General features: G+C 41.9%; 1 long non-coding RNA gene across 1 annotated transcript; it reads right to left on the reverse strand.

Annotated features, from left to right (window-relative positions):
- Positions 1-5,227: 5,227 nt before the first annotated feature.
- On the reverse strand, positions 5,228-6,538 carry LOC143266602 (uncharacterized). Its single transcript, XR_013041556.1, has 2 exons — positions 6,375-6,538; positions 5,228-6,190 (listed from the first exon to the last, which is right to left on the reverse strand). It is a non-coding gene; the product is annotated as an uncharacterized LOC143266602 (long non-coding RNA).
- Positions 6,539-6,937: the final 399 nt, after the last annotated feature.

Consider the following 6,937-nt stretch of genomic DNA (forward strand, 5'->3'; position numbering starts at 1 on the left):
GTGTTGCCTGTGTACCTGCGTGAATTGGGTTCTATGTTCGTTCTCAATGATCAATTTGATTATCCGTGACTTTTGAAGTAAGATTGGATGTTTTTGGCTAATGGGCATCAACGAATGTTTTAATCTGTCCCCAACCCGTAATATTCCATCGTGATCTAATAAGAGGCTTAATTGTTGAGTTTTGCCTGTTAATTTCAGAGGCTGTCCATTTTTAATAAAACGTATCTCGTCTGAAAAATATTGTTGCTGTAATAACTTGATAATGGTATCGTGTGCTTGGTTGAGTTCAGAAACAATAAGGGAACCTCGGTTAGTATTGTTCCGTTTCCAACGCAAACAGAGAGCGACAATCCTTATTGTTTTTGTCCAAGATGAGAACCGTTCTAAAATTGATGTGTCAGTATGTGTCTCTTTTCTAAATTCCCAAGATGGCCAAAACGTTCCGTTTTTAATAAGCCATGTTGGTCCAGAACGCCAAACAGAATTATATAAAAACTCTTCTGAAGTTAGACCTCTTGATAGAAGTTCTGCTGGATTGTCTGTCGATGAAACGTGTCGCCAATCTGAGATACTAATAGTGGTTTGAATTTCAGACACTCGGTTCGCAACAAAAGTTTTCAGAATATGAGGAGACGTCTGCAACCAGTGCAGTACAATCATTGAATCTGTCCACAAAATTGTACGGTTAATCTTTACACGCAAAGCTTTCTGGACTATGGAGATCAATCTCGTCAAGAGAGCTGCTGCGCAAAGCTCGAGATGAGGTATCGTTTGATTTCGCCACTAGCAGACTTGTTTCATTGCGACCGCGCATATCCGTAGAACGAATGTAAATACACGCGCCATAAGCGTATTCACTGGCGTCGCAAAATCCCAGTAAATCAATTGTCATGGAATCGTTAATAATTGTTTTTCGTGGAAATATGGCATTGTTTAGCAAAGGCAATTGGCTGTAGAACTGTATCCATTCCGTGAATATGTGCATCGGCAAAGATTCGTCCCAGTCAACTTTCAAAGTCCAAATTTTTTGCAACAAAATCTTTGCTATGACAATGACTGGCCTTAGCAGACCCAACGGATCATAAATCTTTGCAATTTCTGAGCTGATAATACGTTTAGTTATACGGAATGTAGAATTAGAAATTTTGACAGAATACATGACCGAATCCTCTTCAGAATTCCAGACAACGCCGAGTGTTTTGATCGTAGAGGATTCCCCGAGATATAATTTCTTGTTAATGTCGTGTGTTGATAAATCCTGCAAGAGAGACCTTTCATTTGAAGCCCATTGTCGAATGTTCAAACCAGCTGTTGATAATAGTTGCGTGATATGGTTGCGCAACTGAAGTGCCTCGTTTAATGTGTCAGTGCCAGTGAGTAAATTATCGACATGAAAATCTCTTGTTAAAACTTCTGAAGCTACTGGAAACCGCGATTTCTCGACCTTAGCTAGCTGAGATAAACAACGGATCGCAAGATACGGTGCTGCAGACAGACCAAATGTGACGGTGTTCAGTTCGAAAGTTTTTATTTGGTTAGTTCTATTTCGCCAGAGAATCCGTTGATATTTTCTATCTTCTGGGCGTACGAGAAATTGTCTATACATCTTTTCAATGTCTCCCGTTAAGACGAACCGGTGACATCAAAACCTGAGTAAAATGTATAATAGATCGTCTTGGATTTTAGGGCCAATATGCAATGTTTTGTTGAGGGAAATGCCTGATGTGGTTGGTGCAGAGCCATCGAACACTACTCGCAATTTAGTAGTGTCGCTGGTGTTTTTGATCACTCCGTGATGAGGTAAATAATATCCTTCGCTCGTTTCTTGCTCGTTTGATACCGGAGACATATGTCCTAATGTAAGATATTCTTGAATGACAGCGTTATAATTGTCATGTATAAATTCTTGTCATGGCACAATTTCCGTTCTAATGAGATGAATCTTTTAAGAGCTCTTGTCTTCGATTCTCCCAATTGTAATACGTTGTCTTTAAATGGAAGTGCTACCACGTACCGACCTTGAGCATTACGGACTGTATGGATACGAAAATGCTCTTCACACGCCATTTCAGTCTCTGACAAATGTTTTAATTGTGGTCCTTCCTCTATCTCCCAAAAATGATTAAGGTCAATCTGTAGTTTGGAACTTGCATGACACGACGTACTTCGGACATGCTGAACGGTCGGTGCACTTCCCCCGATGACCCATCCGAGCCTAGTTTTTTGAAGATATAAATTTGGGTTCTCAGCTGCTGATAAATTGATCTGTCAGTCACTTAATAATGACAAAGATGCTCCAGCGCCTAACAATAAGTCGACTGGGGCTGGACGATGAAAATTTGGATCAGCCAATTTTAAGTTTTTGGGAATATTTATTAATGCCCGATCAGTGGGCTGATCTGGAATTAAAGATGAAATTTTTGGAAGGATCAAAAAAGTCAAAGTGCGTTTGTATTCAGTAATCCTGGATTGAATTGTTGCAACTATTGAATGTTTCGATATTGTGGACATTGAGTCAAGAACGCTGATGGAAATGGAGCATCTGTTTTGGGCAATACCCAGTCTTTTTGCGAGATTTTCTGAGATGAAATTGGTAGACACACAAGTATCAATCAATGTCCGAGCCAAAATTGGCTGATTAGTTCGGTCGAAAATATGTATTTGGGCAGTCACGAGAAGTTCATTGGTTATTGTATTCACGATAAAAACGTTATGATTCTTTGCGTTATTGAATAATTTGAAACGGTCTAGTCATGCTGACGAAGATTCTGGGATTGCCGCTCTTGACGTTCTGGATTCTGGGACAGAAGTAGACGTTGATGGTCTTGTGATAACGGAATTTTGTGCCTCATTGTTTTGATGTAGCAAGGTACAGTCCAGAGTATGAGAGAAAACTAGCGGGACGGGAACGGGGCAAAGAGGGTAGGCCGCTAGGACCACCTAATCCCCACTTTTCGACTCACGCGTAGCTCCCACCGTTCATCATGCGTAAAACTTTTGGACACTACGACAGTGGAATGCCGCTCAACGTATCGCTCGTTCTGTCTCGCTTGTTCTACATATATCTGACCCACTCTCGGCGTCACGCGACCGATTAGTGTATGTGTGCGCCTCGACAAATAGCGTGTTATTGCCGAAAATGCGTGTGACAATAGGCGACAACGTTACAATCCGACCACTGTGATGCTCTTTTTGTCCCTCTAGCCCCGTTCCCGTCCCGCTAGTTTTCTCTCATACTCTGGACTGTACGATGCTATCGATTGCAAACACGGCAAGACCCTTTAAAACAATATACGGATGAGTGGTTTCTATTTAAGCAATTTGTACACAATGACGTTTTCTTTATACAGTATTGCCTCGAAACAAGCAACACGCTTGGGACCGGCCAGTTGCTTATTTCGAGGGTGGTATGCTATTCGGCTTGCCTTTGTTCCCGAGCGCGCCGACGGTAGCGGTAAACTATAAAGTAATCGGTCGAGCAGCGATGTTATTCTTTAGACGAGGACAGAACATAACATGCTTTCCCTTTTTAATACTAGTAAAAATTCGTGAATGGAACATGTATATAATACATATTGCCTCGAAACAGGCAACAGTTTCGAGCCTCGAAATTAGCAACTGGCCGATCCCGAGCGAGTTGCTTGTTACGAATCAATGTAGAATCAAATGAATGAATCACGCTCTAATTCCTAACTTGTCACACTTCACCTTATTTTTTTACAATTATGTGAATATCGGCATACAGCTACATATGTATGTGTTGTGTTATTATTGTGTATTGTATATGTATAATTCATATAGTATTATTATATTGTACATTCTATATACCTATACTAGACTTGTTGATATCGCAAATCGCAAAACGGTAACTAACTACTTCAGTAACTCGGTTTTATAATGATATACGCAACGCAAGAAAATAACGCAATTTTACAATGGATCTAGATGCTGAAGTGGTTGCGTGGATTAATTACGCGGATTAAATAACTTAACTATTTTATTAAAATAAACGTTTAACTATTGACAGACTAAAGTAATTAACTATGTACTAGAAACTACAACAACAAACTGTAAAATTGGACTTTGTACAGAAATGGAAACGCGCGTTGACTCTTGGAGTGTACGGTGTGCGAGCTGGACATCGACTGACTGATTGATCGCGAACCGGCCGATTTATATTGTCGATTGTTTTTCGCGAACGTTCTGGCTCGGGAACGTTCTGGCTCGCGAACGATCTGGCTCGCGAACGTTCTCGCGCGCGCCTCGCCGCACGCGCCTCGTCGCGAATGTTCCAGCGCATGGGCTCGCGAATGTTCCTCCACGCTCGCGCCGTATAGCGAGCGTTCGCGCACGTCGAGAATTTTCGACGGCGGTCCGCCACAATGCTAACAAAACTGACAGAACAATATCTGGTTAATTACAAAAACTTTAAAATTTGTATTAGACGTGGAACAGTTACTCCTTGTTTAACTCTAAACTATTTAGTTCATGGCCCCATTTTTTCAGAGCACAAATCGACACCCAAAACCTGATCGCTTAATTGGGGAGCCTGCGTTAGCTGGCTATTAGAACTACCCAACGATGTAAGAACCAAGTGACCGACGTGTGACCTACAGGGTTACAAATAAAAATGACTCGACTTTAATTATTTATTGAAGTTACCGAAACGCCACCCAAAAGACACGGGCTTCAGAGATCAAGCCGCTCAATAATGGGGAGCCTGCGTTAGCTGGCTACTAAACTACCCAGAGCGAACTCCGAGAATCCGACGGCGAGTTAATAACTTAGAAAAATAAGAAATATATATATGAGTGACTGGAGCCTCTCGTTTGATGTCTTAGTTCCTTCTGGGGCTGAGCATAGCACTCTCCTTACGGAGTTTCAGATACAAGACCGTTTGAACGGGGAGCCTGCGTTAGCTGGCTACTAGAACTACCCAACGATCGAGTATCCAAATGGCTGATACCCGCTGTCCAGTCAAAACTAAGAATCTTGTAGGCTCTCACCAGTTAAAACTGCTCCAGTTAGTCGCTTCCTAAGAGGTCCGGCACGTAGTACTTCCAAGATTGTTCTGCGCTCGCAGGCGCTGCTGCACGCCCTTTTATACCCAGAGAATCATGGATTTTTCCCGCTCAAAAAGTAGTTATTATTTTATTACGCTTTATTTAGTAGCAAATATATATTAGTTTGATTAATAAAAATACGCTTTGATTTATTATTAATTAGTTTTTCACAAGTTTTCCCGTTAAATCGTATTTTTAATAATTTTTAGATACGTAAATTATAAGTGTTTCAATAGAAGAAATAATTAATCGCAAAGAATACATAAAATAATAGCTAAAAATATAACGCAATTTATAATGAGTGAATAATTAATAATATATATAATATAAACATTTAAATAATAATTTATAATAATTTTGTTTCGAAGTATATTTCCTGTCTCTTTCTAACTAACGCGCGCGCCATCGATCGGTGTTCTACTCTAAACAATCTTGCACGCGTGAGCTACCGCATCCCATTACCACGCGAATTTTTATGGCGCGGTCAGTAATGAAATAGATGAAGATTAGGATTAAGATGCTTCTTTATTTATCGACTGGACCGTTTGACTTTCCCGGGGACGTTACATTAGTGCTCTGCCGATCAATTATTTTGTATGGCCTTACATACTGAGCTTCCAGTTTACCGCGCCGGGGCTCTTTCAATAATAAAACTTGGTCTCCTATTTTGAAATCTGGTAAGTTTATATCCCTATCGTAATATTTTTTTGCTCTTTCTTTGGCTCTGATTAGGTTTTCGCGTGCGTTTCCTTGGCATTCCACCAGTTTCTCTTGTAAGTTGTGTAAATAGTTCGCGTATGATTCATTGTCTGAGTCCAGTAACATGGGGTCTGCTGAGGGTAATCGCGCTAGATTCCCATAAATCAGCTCGTGAGGTGTAAAGGAAGTTCTCTCGTGCACGCTTGTGTTGTAGCTGAACATGACGAGGTCCAGCCATTCATTCCAGTCTAGCTTGCGGGAGAATTGTTTCAGGTACTCGGCTAATACCAGGTGAGATCTTTCGATGGATCCGTTAGTTTGCGGCCTGAAAGCGGTTGTCCGGAACTGGGCTAAATCTTTTCGCTACTACCCGCATGAGCGAGCTCATGAAGTTGGAGCCCTGGTCCGTGAGGATGGCCTTTGGAGCTCTGAAACGGCAAATCCAAGTTTTAATAAATGCGTCGGCGGTATCCGTTGCCTTTGGCTGACGCATCGGGGCTGCAAGAGAGTACTTGGTAAGGAGGTCCTGCATCGTTAATATATAAGAGTGGCCGGAAAGAGTGGTTGTAATGGGCCCCACTGCATCCATTGATACCTTGTCGAATACTCTACCTGGCGTGTCTGTTATCGTAAGGGTTGCCTGGGTCTTCTTCCTCGTCAGTTTGAGCATTTGGCAGCTTCTGCATTGATTGACGAACGTTTGCACATCCGTTTTAAGAGATGGCCAGAAATATCTTTCCCTTATCCTGGCGTAAGTTTTTGTGACCCCTTTATGTCCTGCTGATACGGAGACATGATGTTCCCTAATGATGTCCTGTCTCTGCGCCGTGCGTGGTATTTGGACTTCGTGGGTGCAAATTTGTACCAAATTTGTACCAAAGTTCCAGTGAATAATTCAGCCAATGTCTCTCTGATGTATTGCCAAGGGATGTCATCTAAGGTTGCCTGAGAGATGCTGAACGACTCCAAGGACAATTGTGTTACTATGTCCCGCAGTGACCTCAGGGCCTCCATTAAGTCATCCGGGTCGGTGGCGTGGGCTGTATAAGGCGGTGGCGTCCCAATTCAGATGGTCTCCCCCGACCGAGTAATAATTCTTCGTGCTGAGGAAGTTTCCTCAATGCTGCTAAATCGGTGCCTCCGACATCAAGTGGTTGATCGTCGAGTGTGATGAA

The sequence above is a fragment of the Megachile rotundata genome, chromosome 2 (assembly GCF_050947335.1).
Source record: "Megachile rotundata isolate GNS110a chromosome 2, iyMegRotu1, whole genome shotgun sequence".
NCBI lineage: Eukaryota > Metazoa > Arthropoda > Insecta > Hymenoptera > Megachilidae > Megachile > Megachile rotundata.